Genomic DNA, 17,587 nt, shown 5'->3' with positions numbered 1-17,587 from the left:
ATGAGGGCCTTGGTTATATTTTCCCCTTCCAGTCCAGCTGTGGAGGCAATGACAGAGAGGCTTTGGTGGGTGTCTGACACCCAGCCAGGGTCAACCCTCTACAGGAAAAAAACTATTACCAGTTATTGATATTGATCTGGTTGGAGTGAACTATGGAAAGCAAAGATTATCCTGTGCTGGAGGAAGCAGGGCAGGAATTGTATTGTTACAGACATTTGAAATTTCAGAATATTCCCACTGTATATTACAGCAAACTAAAGCATTCTCAAAGCTTTTCCTGACAAAGGAAAGAGGGCAGAAGAGGAAATAAAAGAGCAAAACTACATTTGTAGTTACTATCTGGATGTTCACTTAGGCTGTAGGGAACCTGCATTGTGGTTTTCAATCTTCTGTATTGAAAGCAGGAACTTTGAAGATATTTTTCCTTTCACAGGCACTACAAAGACTGCAGGTAAGAAAATCCTTTGTTTTGCTCAGAATCAGTTTCTTGGCTGAACAGAAATTATCTTCAGAACAGGAGAATGGCTCTTTGTAAAAATAAGAAAAAAGTGTATTCCAGTAGAATGTTTCAGTTTTTATAAACTTTTCCTTATTGAAAAAATGTACAATCAAAAAATTCCTACTTACCTCTAGGAAAAAAAATTGTTCTTCATCTGTTTCAGTTGCAAGCTTTGCCACTATAATTAAATTATTTGTTCTGTAAGATAAATCTCTTCAAGAAACTAGGGCTGTATATGTATTTCTATTAAATATTCTATTTTCATGTTATCTTGAAAACACACTGCTTATATTAACAGCATTTACTTTTTCTACTGTTTGTTTTCAAGGCATAAGATTTTCTTGGTACAGATGTCTATGACATTTTTAGTAATTCAAGTGTTTGGTTATTAAATGAAACTGTTTCTCATTTCAATTTAGAATTCAATTAGAATTTGTTCATTTCTCTGGTTCAGTGTTTGGAATCAATTTGCTCTGTGCTGACACATTGTTTATTTTAATGCTCAACCTTAAAAAAAAAAAACAGGTTTCTGAAACTGTAAATCTGTAAACTGAAATGTTTAGGCTGTAACCTATGTCACATCTATTCAATGTTTGCCCCCTTTTAACAGGAATGCAGAATTCTCACTTCTCAGGATCAAGCATGGGCAGTCCAGCTGACAAGGTGTGATATGACAACTGACTTAAACTCACCAGCCACCTCAGGGTGGATATCTGAAATATTAGTGGGGTAAGAATGCCTAGACATCAAAGCAGAGATAAATTATTCAAGTAAATTTCTACCTTTATTCTTTTACAATGCAAGCACAACTCCAAATTATCAAATCACTGTCTGATGTTGGTGTATGAAAAGATCCATTTTCTTTTTCTAGGCTTTTTTCTTTAGTCATCCAGCTGTTTGTAAGATACTCTCCACTTAAAAAAAATTGCTTTGTTGATTTTTAGGAATTGTTGTATTTTTTTAGAATACTCAGTTATTTGCTAAATAAAACATGTGGCAGTTTTCTCTCCACAATAGTAATAAAGATTAGAGGGAAATAAAGCTCCTGTGATTAAATTTGCTTGTAAGAGGATAATATATTATAAATCAGCAGCAATAATGGCCTGTTACAATTAAAATACAAGAATTAAATGACCACTTTGTGACAAAACATTTCAAAAACCATGAAAAGTAATCTCATTAAGAAATATAAACTTAAAAAAAAGAGTAGAGCTGCATATGCCAAAGATTTCTCATTATTTTGAAGTCAATAAACAAAAGCAGTTACAAAAATGGAATTTCATACCAAGTCATTCACAAATTTAAATGGATATGTTGCCCTGTATTAACATGATTTGTATTAATTCCTGTTGTCAAATATAAATAAATGTCAGTAGTCATTCAAGTCTTATGCTAATATTTTAACTCAACCCCTGTGCCTTAAAAAACTCTTTATTAAAAAAATCCTAATCAAGTCACTTTGGCCTAATTCAGAAATAACAATAAGAGCAGATAAAAGTGTGAACGGGTGTAATCTGTCTGCAGGATGTGAGATCACACGATCCCACATCTGAAGATGCAGCTTATTTTCCTTTAGGAACTGTGTGGGATTTACCTTTTTATGATAAACAGCACATAGGGCTTGGGCTTTCTGCTGGCCAGATGCTCTCTAGAATTCTAGAGCTAAGTCAGAGGTAATTATCTGGGAGAAAGCAAAAAAGGAGTAAGCTAAGAACAAAGATAAACCTTCACATAGAAAAAGGACATTTCTGTACAGCTGTGTGCATTTAACCAGCTGTTGTGGCCACCATGTCTGGCTAAAATCATAACTCTAAGACATCCCAGGGACCAAAACTCTGAATCTGTGGAGATCAGGTGTGATGAGAGAGAACAGAAAGGGAGTGGGGAGCTCATGGGGCTCAGAGAAGAGACTCCCCTTATGTGTCAGAAAATGCACTGTACTCCTGTCCACAGCAACTTTAGTCCTTTCACATCATCTTTTCTGTAGAGTAAAAAAATACTCTGATTTTAAAAGGTTTTGAATGTTTTTGATCAGGTATTTGCTTTTAAATGAGAACATTCATAATTGCCAAATGAGCACTTTGTACTCTATATCCAGACTTTTTAATCTGGATACAGAGGACAAGTTCCATACTGTATTTAAATGTAGGGTTACTCAAATTCTCAAATAAGTCATGTTTACATATTATCTACTATGATTTATAAATTATTTACCATGAGAATTGCTCTTCTTGGCAACAATATCCATTTATTGCTGCAATAAAATAGCTCAGTGTAAAATAAATCTCTCAGTACAAAGTACAATCATAAATAGGATAAATATTACTGAATTTAAATAAACTAGTCCTATACTTCCCTCTCTCCAAATCCAATTTTTTGCCTTTATATTTAAATGAGGTGTAATTTTTCTCTACAATATATTCTAACTTTGTGTTCACTTGAGTAATTTTTTCTTTTATGGTCAGTTTCAGTGAGATCTTAGTGCTCTACAGATCCTCTTGATTTTCCAGGAGAATATTATAGTAAATGCCAAAAACTCTTTATGAGGTTTTAGTCACAGCAATAATATCAGCTGCAAATCAAAGAAAATCCAGGAAATTCTTATCAATGGTCTGGTCTCCCTTGAAGGTTTTGGACAAAAGGTGAAATAGTAGTTGAGACAGTGTCTTCCTGTCTAATGTCACTTTAATTTTCTCTCTTAAATTCTCTTGTGAAGTGTAGAAGTTGTTAGACTGGACAGATAGATTCAGGTGAAATCAGTTTCATTTAATTTAACTTTATCTTATGTGTTTTATACAAAGAATCTGAACTAGTGCCTGAATTTAACAGCTACTTACAGTAACTTTGTGAATTTCTATTAAAAAGAAAAACCTCAAATCTCAGCCAATGACAATTCATGGTATCTCGGTAAATACTCAAAATCAGATTATGTACTTTCTCTGAGACAGCAAAGTTTCACCAATCCAAGACCAAAGAAATGGAAGTCTATGGAGAAAGTGTTTAGTTATTTGAAGACTAACTGCAAACAATTATTCCTGGAAATTGTGTTTATTGCTTTATTTAATGAAATGCATTGTGTTTCCATATTTGTCACTTTTTAACATTTTAAAACATGAACAATAAATACAGTAATCATAAGGGCTTTTTCTGTAAAGGACTATATCTTCATTATTGTGAGGAGCACTCAGTAATCTAAATGTGAAATGTACATTTCTGAGTTAGCATAAATTATAAAAACAAGGCCAATGTTCTAGCACTAGGACTCAAACATTTTATCTACTAAACCTGAAATTATTTTTTACATACTTTCACAAGCTGAAACTGAGTGTAGACCCTGACCAGGTCTGTCCCCAGTGCATTTTTCCTGGTAAAATGAGAAGCTTGCTCATTAGAGGCAGCTTTATCTGGAAAGAACATGATACTTAGCTAAGTTAATTCTGGATCTTGAAGAAGGGTTGAGAGACAGGATAAAAAGTCAAAGTAAAAGGTTTCTTTATATGAAGTTCAGGAAGGTAGAAAAAAATTAATGATGGAATAGAATAAAAGCTTTTATGAGCCATCTTGTGCCTGGTGAGGCTGATACAGATCCAGAGCCAAGAGTCTAAGATCTCCTGGCTCATTCACTCCACTGTCTCTACTTGGAGCTTTATAATTATGGTAAATAGCAGGTTCATTAGAGCTGGGTATGCAAAGAACTGGCTAAGATACATGGTCCTCAATGCTTTCTAAATGTTTTTTTCATACTCTTTAAAAGCTTTTGTAGCTCAAACATTTCCTTATCCATAGTGATCTGCAAGCCAGAAGATAAGAGAGTTAAAAATTTGATATTTTAAGACAGACAGTTAAACCCAGTCTTTTTATCCTAGACAAAGCAGAAATCTAACTTTTCAGAAAACATTTAAGGAAACTAGCACAACATGAATGGAGAGTATTATGATAATATAATTCTTCAGTGATATATTCAGTAATATAATTCTTGCTTCAAATACACACCTTCCTTTGGGATTCTGCCCGTGTAAACACCACCACATTTTCTTTTTTAAGATTTCACCATGCATGTGAAGTGGATATTAAGTGACACTACTGAATTTAAGAAAAATTATTGAAAATCTTATTTGACTGAGGCCCAGCTGTCTTTTTTTTTTTTTGCCCCATCATGGAGGACTTGGGACTTCTGTCCCTGTCTTTCCCTTGGTTCACAGCCTTCCACTAATTCTGAACATGTGCATATTTTCTACATATTTTTGAAATCATCAAGCTGGCAAGTGTCTCATCCAATTTGCTGGAGCAAACCAAGGTGCTGGCATGGCTTTCTTGAATGGTAAATATCATCACTGACTGTAACAGCTGAGAATGTTGCCTCTAGCATCTGCCCACATGCTGCAGGATTATCTGGCATACCCACAACCTGTCTGCTAGCAGAGAAATAAGTTAAAACAAACAAACAATAAACAAGCAAAAACCCCAAAAGAAACAAAAACAATACAGACACAAAACCAAGCATTCAACTCTAACTGAAGTTGTCTTTCTTTAACAAATATAGAAATATGTTCATATCTGCTTCAAAAAGCAAAGTTTACAATGAGATCACTCATGCTGCCCACCCACTGCCTCCTGCAAAGCAGCAAACATGATACAGAGGAAGAAATTATGTCAAATTTCATGTGGCTACTGTTGCTTGGGAAACCATTTCCTTGGTAACTACAATGCATTCTCAGCACGACTCAGTATCAATTTCTCTCTGGCTTTGAGAGACACAAACCTGCAGTATAGTGAGAGTGAAGTGAGAATAAGAAAAACAAAGAGCTAATAACAAGAAAGTCAATCTGAAGAAAAAAAAAGGAGAGAATGAGCAAAAGATTTGTTGTTGTTGTTGTTTCAAATTGTGTCTAAATTAAAACTAAGGTAATCAGAAATCTATCTGGAAGCTGTTTTTAATATGGTTTGGAGGAGAAATCATTGATATGTGTCAGAAAGTGTGTCTTGAATCATAAGTGTGAGGTTGGAGAGGTTCTTGTGTGGCTCTGGAGAATTGGCACTCAGCCTGCCAGGGAAAGTTGGCTGTCACTGGTGTTTTCTCTGTTCCAGTTTGTCAGGACAGTTATTCCTGAATCCACACTATAGAATGCAGTTTAAGAAACGATCTGTTAGGAATAACTCACTAGTATTTTAAACATAATTTCTAAAGAAAATTGTAAAAAGAAGCCATAAACCTCAGAATCATTTCCAATACTGCTCCAGCAGAGGGGCTCAGAGATACTACTGCTAAACCAGCAACAGCTTCCTTACTGCTGAAACACAGTGAGCCTTCTTTTAGAAATACTGATTTGAGCTCTTTGAATGAAAAATTTGGTTTATTTATTGTTTCACACCAAAATCTTGTCTTCTGCTTACCTGGACTTCCAACTTCTCTTTGACAACAGGCATGTAACTCTGCTCAGCAGAGTTTTTGTTCATGGACTACATAAAGGAAATTTAATTTTTATATGAAACAAATAGAAGAAATGTCCTAGTTATAGCACCAGTAATTTGGGTTGGTTTTTTTGGTTTTTTTTTTCCCAATTTATCTTTTTCTGGGCCTTATATCAGAATCATTATTGTGTCATTTCAATAGCCCAAATTAAGAAATAGGAAAAAAGAGAGAGGAAACACTGAGAATTAATGTCAACCTTAAGTGTCCTATCAGTGTTCTTACAGACAAAGCAGACTCACCAGCCTGTACAGTTCATAAACTTGTGTGCACTGGAGGTTTCTTTTCACACAGCTGGATGTGATTAGGGTGGCAAAAAGGAGGCATCATGACCTCTCTACTTTCTTCATTTATATTAAGTAGCTTAGGACAGAATGACTCTAAGAAAGCATGAAAAATAAATAAGGATATTAGAGAAATCATTTTAATCACCCTCTTTCTCAGTGCAATGTATGAGATATCAATGTATACATGTCTGTTTAAATATATAGATTTCTATCTGTACATAAACATACACACACTTGCCTTTTCAAGGACAGTAAAAAATCAGTTTTCTACTTTTTTGCAGACAAAAAATTAACTGGTTGAAGTTATTTTGTTCTTACAGAAGGAGCATCAGCAAAGCATTAATAGTGGCATTTTAACACCTTTAGTTCAAGCATGCCTTCCACCCACACTCTGGATGGCAGAGGACACACATCTCTTCCAGGAATTCAAGAACTTACTGAGTCAATGCAAACATTGTTGCTAAACTGCAGTGATATACTCACCCCATTTCCTGGATTAAATACAGGGACAAAACAAGAGATCTGAAAATTAGAGGAGTTTATCATCTGTTCTCTGGAAATACAGAGGTTTGTGTATCTGCTCTGGAGTACCTGGCTGTGGGGAGAGGGCAGGAGGATCCCTGGAATGCTGGAAAAGATGCTGGAGAGATCTGAGCCAGCTATGGGTAACAACAATGGAAAGGGCACTCTCTCTGTTGTTGTTGACTACCTGGGTCAGCACTACTTTCTCTTCAGTACAGTGTCTTAATTCAGAAAAACAAATTAGGAAGTCCAGAGGAGTTGAACTGGTGTTGTGCTGCTGTTCTCAGGTAGTTGAAATACTTCTTCAACACACATTTATAGTACTTCAGGAATGAAAAACAACAGTGGGAAATGCCAATTCTTCCACATTGTTGAGACAGAACTTAAAGTGTTTTGGCAGTACTCCTTCCTCTCCCTGGGAAGTTTATTGCTCTGCTCAAAAGCACCAAGTAGCCATTAGGATCAACTTTATTTGGACGCTGATGCCATGAAAGCTCTAGACTTGAAAGTGAAGTTGTAGGTCTCCTGGTACATAATTAGTGCTTCCAAACTATTCTTGGATGAAAAACGGGAAGTTACATATATGTAAAAACAAACCAAACTAAACAATTCCAACAAAAGTCAAAGTCATCAACAAATTGAATTAGGATCACTCAGGTTTTCTGTTTGTTTTGGATTTTTTAAAGGAAGTTTACAACAGTTACATAATCCAGAAATGCACAAGTAATACTTCATTATTCTCCTGTAAGCATTACTGTACTATGAATTTAAATCCATAAATAGTGCTGCTTCTTGCATGTTGTTGACTTGATTCTAGGAAAAACAGGTAGCTTTTTAAAAGTCAGTTTGTACATTTGATTTCTCAGAAGATTCAGTTATGTCTAGAGTCTATGGGACTGAGTTGAGATAATTATTTTTGCCTTTCAGGCATTCATTTACAGGCACATCAGGTTTTCTGTGAATTTTTTGAAGTATGTTTGCCATACATCTGAGGGAGTGATTCTTTTTGCACTGAATGTGTAACAAACTTCCATTTATCTTTTGCCATGGTGCAGATCGAGGTAATGGCTTGTTACCTCAATGTGAAGATACTGGATTTTGTTTGAGATGGAGAACAGTGTGATTAAACCTATTTCAAATACAGTTTCATTGCAGAATTTTGTCTGTGTTTGTCTGTGAAGTGTTCCAAAGCATTCTCAGAAATGTTAGAATACATGGATAAATTTACAAAAGGAATCTTTTCAATATATAAGGTTCCTGTGAACAATTTTTTGCACAGACAAACAATTAAGAAGTGTTATTCAGAGATGGAATAATAGAGGCTTGTAGTCAGACCAAGGATTTACACAAAATAGGAATAAATACCTCTCTTGTACCTTTGGTTGAAGTGCTAATCCCTGGGGTATTGGTATTCTGTGCCATTTCCCATACTTTATAAATATGCATCAAACTAATGAAGGGTGATTTGGAGCATTGCCCACGATATTAATGAATGAGGAAGAAGAACCTCTCAAACCTTGGGCTCCCAGCAGCAGCCCAATGTTGCTCCCTGATGTTTTCACAAACTTGATTTGCATGGTCTTAACTTGTTTCAGTTCAGAATAAAGAACAAATGTCAAACACCTCTAATTTTAACAGAGCATCCATTTTTCAGCCAGGCTTCTCTGCCTTTTCTGAAGACTTTTCCAATGGCCCAGAGGACTCACATTGTCACAGACAAAATCCAAACACAGTCCTGTGGAATACAGCTCTTCTCCAAACCAGAATAAATTGGTCTAAACTCTGGTTAAACCTCTTCCTGAGGCTGCAGGGAGCCCAAGCACAGTCAGCTCCAGGCAAGGACTGATCTGCAGAGGAGCACACTGCCCCAGTTGGGCCAAACCAAGATCAGGTATTTCCAAACATCCTTCAAACCCCAGACAAGGAGCACAGGTGGCATCTTTAAGGAATTAAAAGGAGTATCAGGTAAAGTCCAGAGAACACCAGTGGGCAGTGGGAGCAGCTATTACAGTGGAAAAGAAGGGAAATTCCAAGGAAATATCCACAGAGTCTTAATAAGATTCATTATTTTGAGTCCATGGCCTCACCTCTTCTGATACTTGCACTTCAGGCTCACACCACATCTCTTCTCTCATCTCCTCAACAAAATGAATTTTTGTATTTTAGCAGCTCTGTTGCCCCTTAACTCCCTTTGGATTTCTTCCCACCTACAGTGTATGTTTTATCTCCCTCATTGGATAAGTTTAAGGGGAGGAAAATGTAGTTGCTGTCATGTCCATTTTTCATCCACCACTCCATTATTATCATAACCCCCATGGCTATTAGTAAGTAAAAGTAACTAGTTTTTCTGCTGTCACACACTGAAGTACAACTGAACTGGTGTCACTTTTAGCAGACAAGTTTTCAAAAAATAGTGGCAAGAGATTAGTTTAAAGCATTTAAAAAAAAAAAAGTTTCTCCCTTAATGAATAAAAATTGACACCCCAGCTGGCACAACACCCCTGGACTGAGCCCCCTGACCATTTCAGCCTCCTCTCTCCTGATCCCAGGATATTCAGGTGACCACACTCTCAAAGATCTCTTCAGAGCATTTTTGTGTCCCACAATTTCATGTGCAGAGTGGCTCAGACCACCACAAATGATAAAATAATTTTTTAAAGCCAATGAAAATAAGGATGCAGCTAAAATGTTTTGTCTAGCATAAGGTGATTTGCTTTTTGTTTTCAGCTTCCCAAATAACAGTGGTCCTATAACTGATATTGTTTGTGATATTTCTGTTAAGTAGTATCATTGAATTAACAATTCTAACATAACCATATGCTGAGAGTCAGAGATTTTTTTCCTCATATTTTAAGACTTTAGGGGCATGATTAGTCAGGTAAAGAGAGAAAAGAAGGGGAGATACAACAGAGATCTATAAAATTATGAATATTATGAGAAAGCTTAAATGCAATATTTACTCCTTGTTGTAACTAGGCTAGGATACAAATTCAAACCAAGATTAGAAGCAACTTCACACAAACTGAACTATGGAGATTATTGCTATTACATGGCATTAATCCTGTTTATATGGATTCAAAAAGTATACATATGATTTATGGAATGAAAATTGGGAAAAGTACAGCTTTTCCCTTACTATCCTTAAAAAGTGGCACGTCTGTGATAATGTATTGACAGATGAGAGGTAGCTAAGACAGCAGTTATTAAGATGGAGGACAGCAGCTGCCTGAAAAATCAAGTAAAAATTGATTCTTTCGTGCAGCTCCTGCCAAAACAAGAGCAAACCACAAAGCAATATGTTGCTTGTTTGAAAAAACTAGCTTGAAATTTAAAGCCTAAATCCCCAGAAAATGCACAGTGCTTAAGGATCTGATTCACACTTTTGCAGATAAGTAAGCTTTTGTTTCACATAATGGAACTAAATGCTTGAGCTCAGAGTTTTTCCTTAAATGTAGCTTATTTCTTCAAATAAAATACATTTTTTAGATAATTCATTTTCTTAATATTGGGAGGACGTTCAATTCAGACTTCCACAAATTTGAGTAGAGATACTCTAGTGAAAAATAAAAGTTTTCTCTCAATTATTCCTCTTATGCCACAGTAATGTGAAACTGTAAATACAAAACATACCCATAATGTTAGGAAGTATTTGTGTGAATAATGAGCTTAATTAAGTTGCTTGGATTGAGCATGAAGCAATCCCAGTTGCACTGAATTTTCTATACCTTTATCAATGAAATGAAAAAGAGAAATGGAATCATCAGATCTAGTCAAGAAATTCTGGTGTTTCCAAGTCTGACAAAACTTCTAATTAGATTGTTGAACTATTTTCCTGTCCAGGAGTAGCCCAACCAAGAACAAAACCCAGGCAGTTTACATTAACCTTTACCATTCAAAAGCTAACCCATGAACATTCTGGTTCTTCATTAAAATCAGCTTTAAAAAACTTTCTTTATTATTTATGAACCTCCAGGTTATGCATGAACTTTCCTGAGGTTGAGCTGATCAAGTAGAGCTTGTTATCTTCCAGATTCAGCTCAGGCTAAAAGGTTCACATTTTAAAGCCTCCAAACTTTTTGCCCCAGACTCCTGACATTTCCACTAACTTCATTTGAAATGGTGATATGTGTGTATGTTTCTTTGACCTTCACTTGTGTGTATCTTCTCCCTAAAATACTCTAAAGTCAAAAGAAATTTGCAAACACCACTGCATAAACAGGGTTTTTTTATGTAAGCACAGAAGGACAAGTTTAACAAATTGCCTGAGCAAGAAAAGTATTAATTAGAGAATGTCTTAGAGAATGTCTTCACATGAACAAACCTTATTTAGCCCTCACACTTTGAAAATGTGTTTTAAATTCAATTGAATGCAACTCTTCCTGTGCATTGCTGGCAAAAAACACAACTAATTTAAATCTGTTTTAAAAATCTGAAGACATCATGTGTTAATGTTGTAAAAAGACCAGGATAACCATTTTGAGTTTGAAATTTTAAATTAAAATATTGAGATATATTATAGTCTCTCCTTTGAATGGTGAAAGAGCAGGAGCATTCAGAGACAGTGAGGAGTCCTTCCCCTGGATTCTTTGGTAACTCCACAATTCTGTTTTAAAAAGAGAGATTATTATTCTCTTGATAAGGACTCCAAGAGAAGAAGAAGAAGAGGTAAGAGCAGGGACAGTTTGGCATTTACTACTGCAAAAACTGCCACTGTACCATAGCCCAACATTCAACTACATGTAATACATGAAGCCAAGACATCTGGAGGAAGAGAATTTCCATCACCCATCTCTACCTGTCTGTACCAGTTTGAAAACAAACCAGTGGGAGACTCCAAGTTAAACAACTGTTCAATAGAAAAAATAAAATAAAGGCGTGTAACACTGGTTTAAACTGTCAGGGTGGTGGTTGCAGTCTGATTAAAGGTGGCTGCAGTCCTGCTAAGTGATGTTTGTGGTTCTGTTGCAGCTGAGATCCTGTGGAAGGGTCTGGTCCTCCTCTGGAGATCCTGGAAATCCTCTGGTCATCAAGCTCTTGTCCCCTGGGAATCTGGCAGGTAAAGGCTGCCCTGGTGTTCAGATCATATCCAGGTAGGAATTCTTGCCTTTTCCCCTGGGTGGAGCACCTCACAATGGGATGAGGTGATTTTAGGAGTCATGCAGTGAGGCTTGGTGGCCCATCAGTGCAGAACCCCCTGGAGGGAGTTACCAGGGATGAGCCATGGAGGAGGTAAGAACACTGCCCCACCTGTTTTAACAACTTACAAAGGTGCTGATAGAACAAATACTTTTGGTGACATCTTACACTGTAAGCTAAGACACTGTCCAGGAGTGGAAGCTGAGTGTATGGCCTGGAAGAGTTCATCATCACACTACATCAGTTCCACAGTTTTCAGGACCAGTGGATGCAACGCTGTTTTCTCAGGACAAAAAGGAATTGAATTGAACAGAATAGAATACTTCAGCTGGAATGGACCTGCAGCAATCATCTAGTCCAACTTCTTAGATTGTGTGAAATCACTTACAACCAAAGAGATATTTCTGGCCTGAAAGGAATAAAATTGCTCATGACCATTTTTGACATCTTAAAGTGATTTAGAAAAAATCAAGCCAGAAAATTTTCTTCCTTATGTTCACTCTTTTATAAACTACTATAAATTTCTATGGAGTGAAATATATTATCAGCTATTTAACCCTGTCAAGGAGCCATATCAATTAATAGCATAAATATTTTACTGTATTTTTTTAATTGTAGTAAGCTTTATGGCAGAATTCCTGTGGACATACTTCTTGTAGATAATGATTTATAGTACATAGTGTCCTAAAGGCATTTTAAGTGTAGGTCTGCTCCTTTTCTTCTCTCTAAGAGGGTGAAAATTTAACACGAAATCAGAATTATTTTTGGTCTGTTTCTTTTATGTTAAAAACAAAGTGGAATTTGAAGTATTCTTATTCTCATAAACAAAAAAAGGTAATAAGCTTTAAAAATTGTCTCATTTGAAAACTATACAAGTAAACTGCTATTATCTATGTATTAGGATAACTTGTGTTATCCTAACATATAGATACAGTCTTTCCTATTTGCTGTGCAAACAGCTTAGGAGCAGAGGAAACCATGAGCTCCAGGAGCCAATCTGCCCCTGTTGTCTGTTTATGTAGTCTGATAGAATTTACAGGGGCTGGCAGAAAAAAAATTGTCCTTTGCATGCTTTGTCTCTAGGGGAATTTGGAAGTATGTCCAAGTTCTATAAAATAATGATAATCACACAATACACGAAGCACAAATAACAGCTTTTCTAAGGCCTTTTCTTAGCAAGTTAAGTGTGTGGACAAACAGGAGATAACAGATAATACTTACAAGAAGAGGAAAACCAACCCATTTATGCATCAAAGTTAAAGTGGGTCACTCTGCAACATAAAGCACATTTTTAGTGGGTATAAATTTAGCAGCTCTCTGCAGCATTATGCACGGCAGCTGTCTTGTGATATTTCAAGTATAGAACAGGTCCCTGGAGACACCATCTAATTTATAATGGACTAACCATAATGAACCATAGCAGTCAGAGAAGGAGCTGGTTCCAATGAGATAAGGAATGTTGGTCTACTTGTCTTATAGGAACATCATGTTGAAGATTCACTTATCTGGGATCAGTCAGAACAGTGGGGAGGTCAGTTTGTTGGTCTGGAAATTAGAAAGGAAATTAGATAGGAAAAAGTCAAAACAGAAAATCTCCTGTTTGTCTAAAGTAAGAACTTAAAATAAAAAACCAAAAAAAAAATACAAAGGATCACAATACACTTTTCCAGCAGACTAATAACCAGCAGCCCTTTTCTCCAAGTGTGCAGCAAATGCCTTTCTGCTGTTTGTGCTGGCAATGCTTTATCATAATTGGTGCAGTAACAAAATCCAGAGATATCTGCAGGGCCAAGGCTCTGCCTTCCTCAGCTGTGCTGCAAATTAACCAGGCCCCAGCTGTCTACAAAGGCACTCTATTTCTGATGTATCTGTTACTCCATTATTTCACAGGGTCCTTGCAGGTGGACTGTGGGTATCTCTTTGCTCTTTCATGGCTGCCAGGGCTGATACCTAACAACCTGCACAAAGTGTGGGAATTATGAGCAGATTAAAGGTGCTCTTCTCCAAAACACATATTTAGCATGTCCATTCAGTGCAGTCATCTGCACATATTTTAATTAATGAAAATTTATGTTAACCTCTTGCTTTTCAAGGCCTGAAGACTTCATTTCTATATCCTGATTTCTACAAGCCTTTGATGACATGAGAAATTATTGAAGATATTATTAACATGATGAGAGTTTCACTTAACATTCTCCCATTCTGTCACTTGTTCCTTCAAAATAACAGTAACAAAGTGCTCTAGTTAGATAATACTTTACAGTTATCAATTAATGATATAATTAAGGCAGAGGTACAGCAATACTATTAATGTGGTAGTTAACATCTAATTCAACAACAGTGGAGGTAAAGTGTCTAGGAGAGAAGAAGGGGGATGCCACAGGGGATGCAAACCTGAGGCAAACCCCAATCTGATAGCAGGCTTACTGTCTATCAAACAAATGTGTGGGAATCCCAGAATTTATTTCCAAATTCACAGTATGCACAGTATTGTAATCCTAATTTAATTCCTCATAGCAAAGTGTCAGTGCTTGCACACAATTGCCATCCTCTTTCAGAGCTGGGTCTCAAACACAGAATCTGGCAAGAGGCATTCTGTCTCTGCTAAAGAATGGTGCAGGGGCATTACACTTTGACTTTTTATATTTTCCAATGTCCAGGTGATTCTGTTTCATTAGAATTAAATAAGTCACTTTAAATCTGGCAGAAATGAGCAAAGCCAGCTCTCTTCTCAGCAGTGCACAGATTTTGTATAAAGTGTAGTTTCTATTTCAACAATATGCATGAGTGCTTGCAAAATCCAGGCAAAGCATTTTCATTTACAGGGGAACAGATTTGTCTTATTATCTCGGTTTTTAAAGGGGAAAGTTCTTCCCTCCCCTCCTCCACTGATAAAACCACTCAAACATTTCTCTGGGTGTGCACAATAAATGGAAATGGATGCTTAACACCTTCAGAAATCCTTTGGGAGAAGTAAAAGGAGCAGGATTTGATATTTGTTTTCAAGCATTGTCAAATGTAAAATACTCATCTAAGGAAAATGTAAGGATTTGGATGCTGGACATCTTTCCTTTCATCAACACCAGGAGCTATTATCTTATATCACTCTCCTGTAAGCAATCTGAAATGGGAACACCCAGGTGATGGATGGCTGGACTGCAGCTGTAAGACAGGGAAACATGTTGTGCCAGAGGAGCAGGCAGTATTTACTTTAAAATCTTACAGCATGAGTGAGGAAACAACCTTTACTTTTCATCTGTCTGTCCTTTCCATTTTTTTGTTTCTTCTTTTTGTCTGGACCTCATAGAAAGATTTCCCCCTGTCTCCTTCTCTCATCCTTATCTAGTTTGAATGTCAAACCTTTTCAGTAATCACATTGCTTTGGGTAGTAATGAGGGCAAATAAATAATGCTTAACCTTTCTTAAAGAGATCCAGAGACCCTTCCAAAACCAATCAAGGCTTACATTTTTCACTGGAATTAGCCAAAGTTATCACGCTAAATTTCCAAACTTATCTAAGGAAAATAAAACATTAAAATTAAGGTTGGGGAAGGAGGAAGTAAAAATTTGTCCTTCCTACAGTCTTAAAACCTTCTAATTTTAAAGTATGTTATGAGTGGGATTAAAAAAGAAGAAAATAAATTAGGTGATGCACTTCATGGCTGCTTGAGAGAATGGGAGGGAATTTGCTGAATTTCACCACACTGCTTTTTTTTTTAGGTTTTTTTTTTTTTTTTTTTTTTTTAAATTTGTTTGGGTTTTTTTTGTTTTTCCCCCTTTTTCTGTCCAGCAATTTTGGCACATATTTCCAATTCAGACATCTTTTGAATGATGACTAACAACAGCAGCAATAAAAAGCCTCAATTTTTCATAACCTAAAACCAGGAGCACATCAAAACCAATCCAATTTGTCTGCAAATCTTGCAGATAAATCTTGCTGTCCTGACATGTAGGTTTTGATTTGTTTATTATCCACATTCATCCTCCTGTCAATGTCTTCTCACCTGACGAAACAATTCCATGGCATGACACGGAAGTGGAAATATCACCCTGAGTACTGGAACTGCACTGACCCTGCCGTGGCCACATCAGCTTTGGTGCTGTGGGTTTATCACTGCACATCTTGCCCTTTTTGCTGCTGTCAAAGAGCATTTGACAGGATTGCATCCCTGTCTCCTGCATGACACTGCACTCCTATGCTTGCCTGGGATGTCTCTTCACAGCACCTTCATAAGCATCAATGCCATGAAATCTCAACAAAGGGCTGAAGATTAAAGGCTGACATGATCAGTCAGACTGTTCAGAAGAGATCTTTGGGATGTTTAACAAGGAGATCTCAGAGGTCACAGTCCAGTTTCATGTGGGCTTAGAAAGCAGCAGATCTCAGATGAATCAACCAAGCTGAGAAATGTGAGTACATGAGACCATAAACACCAACAGTTATACACAGACTCAATTCCCATCTGAAAACAAAACAGCACCAAAACAAAAAATGTGCAGTTTACACGATTTTAAGGGAACATAAGCACGCTTTGTTTCCTTGGATATATTTTTTCCAAAAAAGAGAACTTTTTTAAAAAGTGGTCTCAGCTGGGAGCCTGCCCTTAGCCAAAATGAACGTGGTATGTCAGCTCTGACAATCTGTCAGAAAGAGAGAAGATAATACTTTCACTCCAAGAATAAGATGTATTCAAAAGTTTTGCCCTAACATTGAAACAAGCACTCCCCCTTTCCCCAGAAACCCTGGCCCAGTCTCAGGCAAGGGAAGCAAATCTGCTTTTATATAAGCAATCCTCACCACCTGAATAGCCAATCCACATTTCTTCACATAATTGTCAGGTTGGTTTTTTTAAATATATCCCTTGATTAGACTCAATATGAAATGAACACCATCATAAATGAGTCATTCCAGATACCCCTCAAGAATAACAAGCATTGTGGATTGATAATGTCATGCAGGTCATTAATTTTGATAACCACAGAATTTATGTTAGTGAACATACTGCTATGTAACTATAATGTTGCATTTATTTATATGCAGCAGATACAATGTGTTAGATGCCAGTTCCCATTATTTCACTGTTTCACAGCTGTTCAGTATTTGACAGATGCATAATTTCATTCTTTAAAATACTAATTTTCCTTTTATAAATAAAGAACTGTGATTTTAGTTATTTGCCTCATGTTTTATTAACTTTAGATTATCGAGATTCAGACAACAATGCAATTTTCACATAAGAAGTCACTACTAAGGTTACTAATTTGCAATCTAGTAAATTGAATGAAGGAGAGGCTATGTTACATATATCATGAAGTGTTAAAACTCAGAGTAAAGGAAATAAATGATTCAAATATCCTACAGCCTTATTTTTGTGCCAGTTGATTTAACTGCTGTTAGGATATGATAATATAGAATGCATTTATAAACACAGACAAGTGAAATAGTAGATAGACATTTTTGATTTGAAAATGATAGTCACCAATTAATATAAATATTTTTAGTCTCTGAAAACATGAACCGGTCTTAAAGTTGAAATACTTTGCTTCCTAGCTTGTAATAATCTTGAAAAGAAGGGGCAACAGTATATCACAGACTTGTAACAAAGCAATTGTGCTGACATTTCAGTCTTTTTTCAGAACCTTGCCCTCCTTTTCAGAAGCTTCAGAGGAAGA

The 17,587-nt window shown here is 36.4% G+C and overlaps 1 long non-coding RNA gene across 1 annotated transcript; it reads left to right on the top strand.

Annotated features, from left to right (window-relative positions):
- The first annotated feature begins 262 nt into the window (after positions 1-262).
- Positions 263-17,012, top strand: LOC130258753 (uncharacterized). Its single transcript, XR_008841536.1, has 4 exons — positions 263-451; positions 1,110-1,204; positions 11,747-11,868; positions 15,705-17,012. It is a non-coding gene; the product is annotated as an uncharacterized LOC130258753 (long non-coding RNA).
- Positions 17,013-17,587: the final 575 nt, after the last annotated feature.

The sequence above is a fragment of the Oenanthe melanoleuca genome, chromosome 13 (genome assembly GCF_029582105.1).
Source record: "Oenanthe melanoleuca isolate GR-GAL-2019-014 chromosome 13, OMel1.0, whole genome shotgun sequence".
In the NCBI taxonomy this organism is placed as follows: domain Eukaryota; kingdom Metazoa; phylum Chordata; class Aves; order Passeriformes; family Muscicapidae; genus Oenanthe; species Oenanthe melanoleuca.
This window is presented reverse-complemented; position numbering and strand designations above follow the sequence as displayed.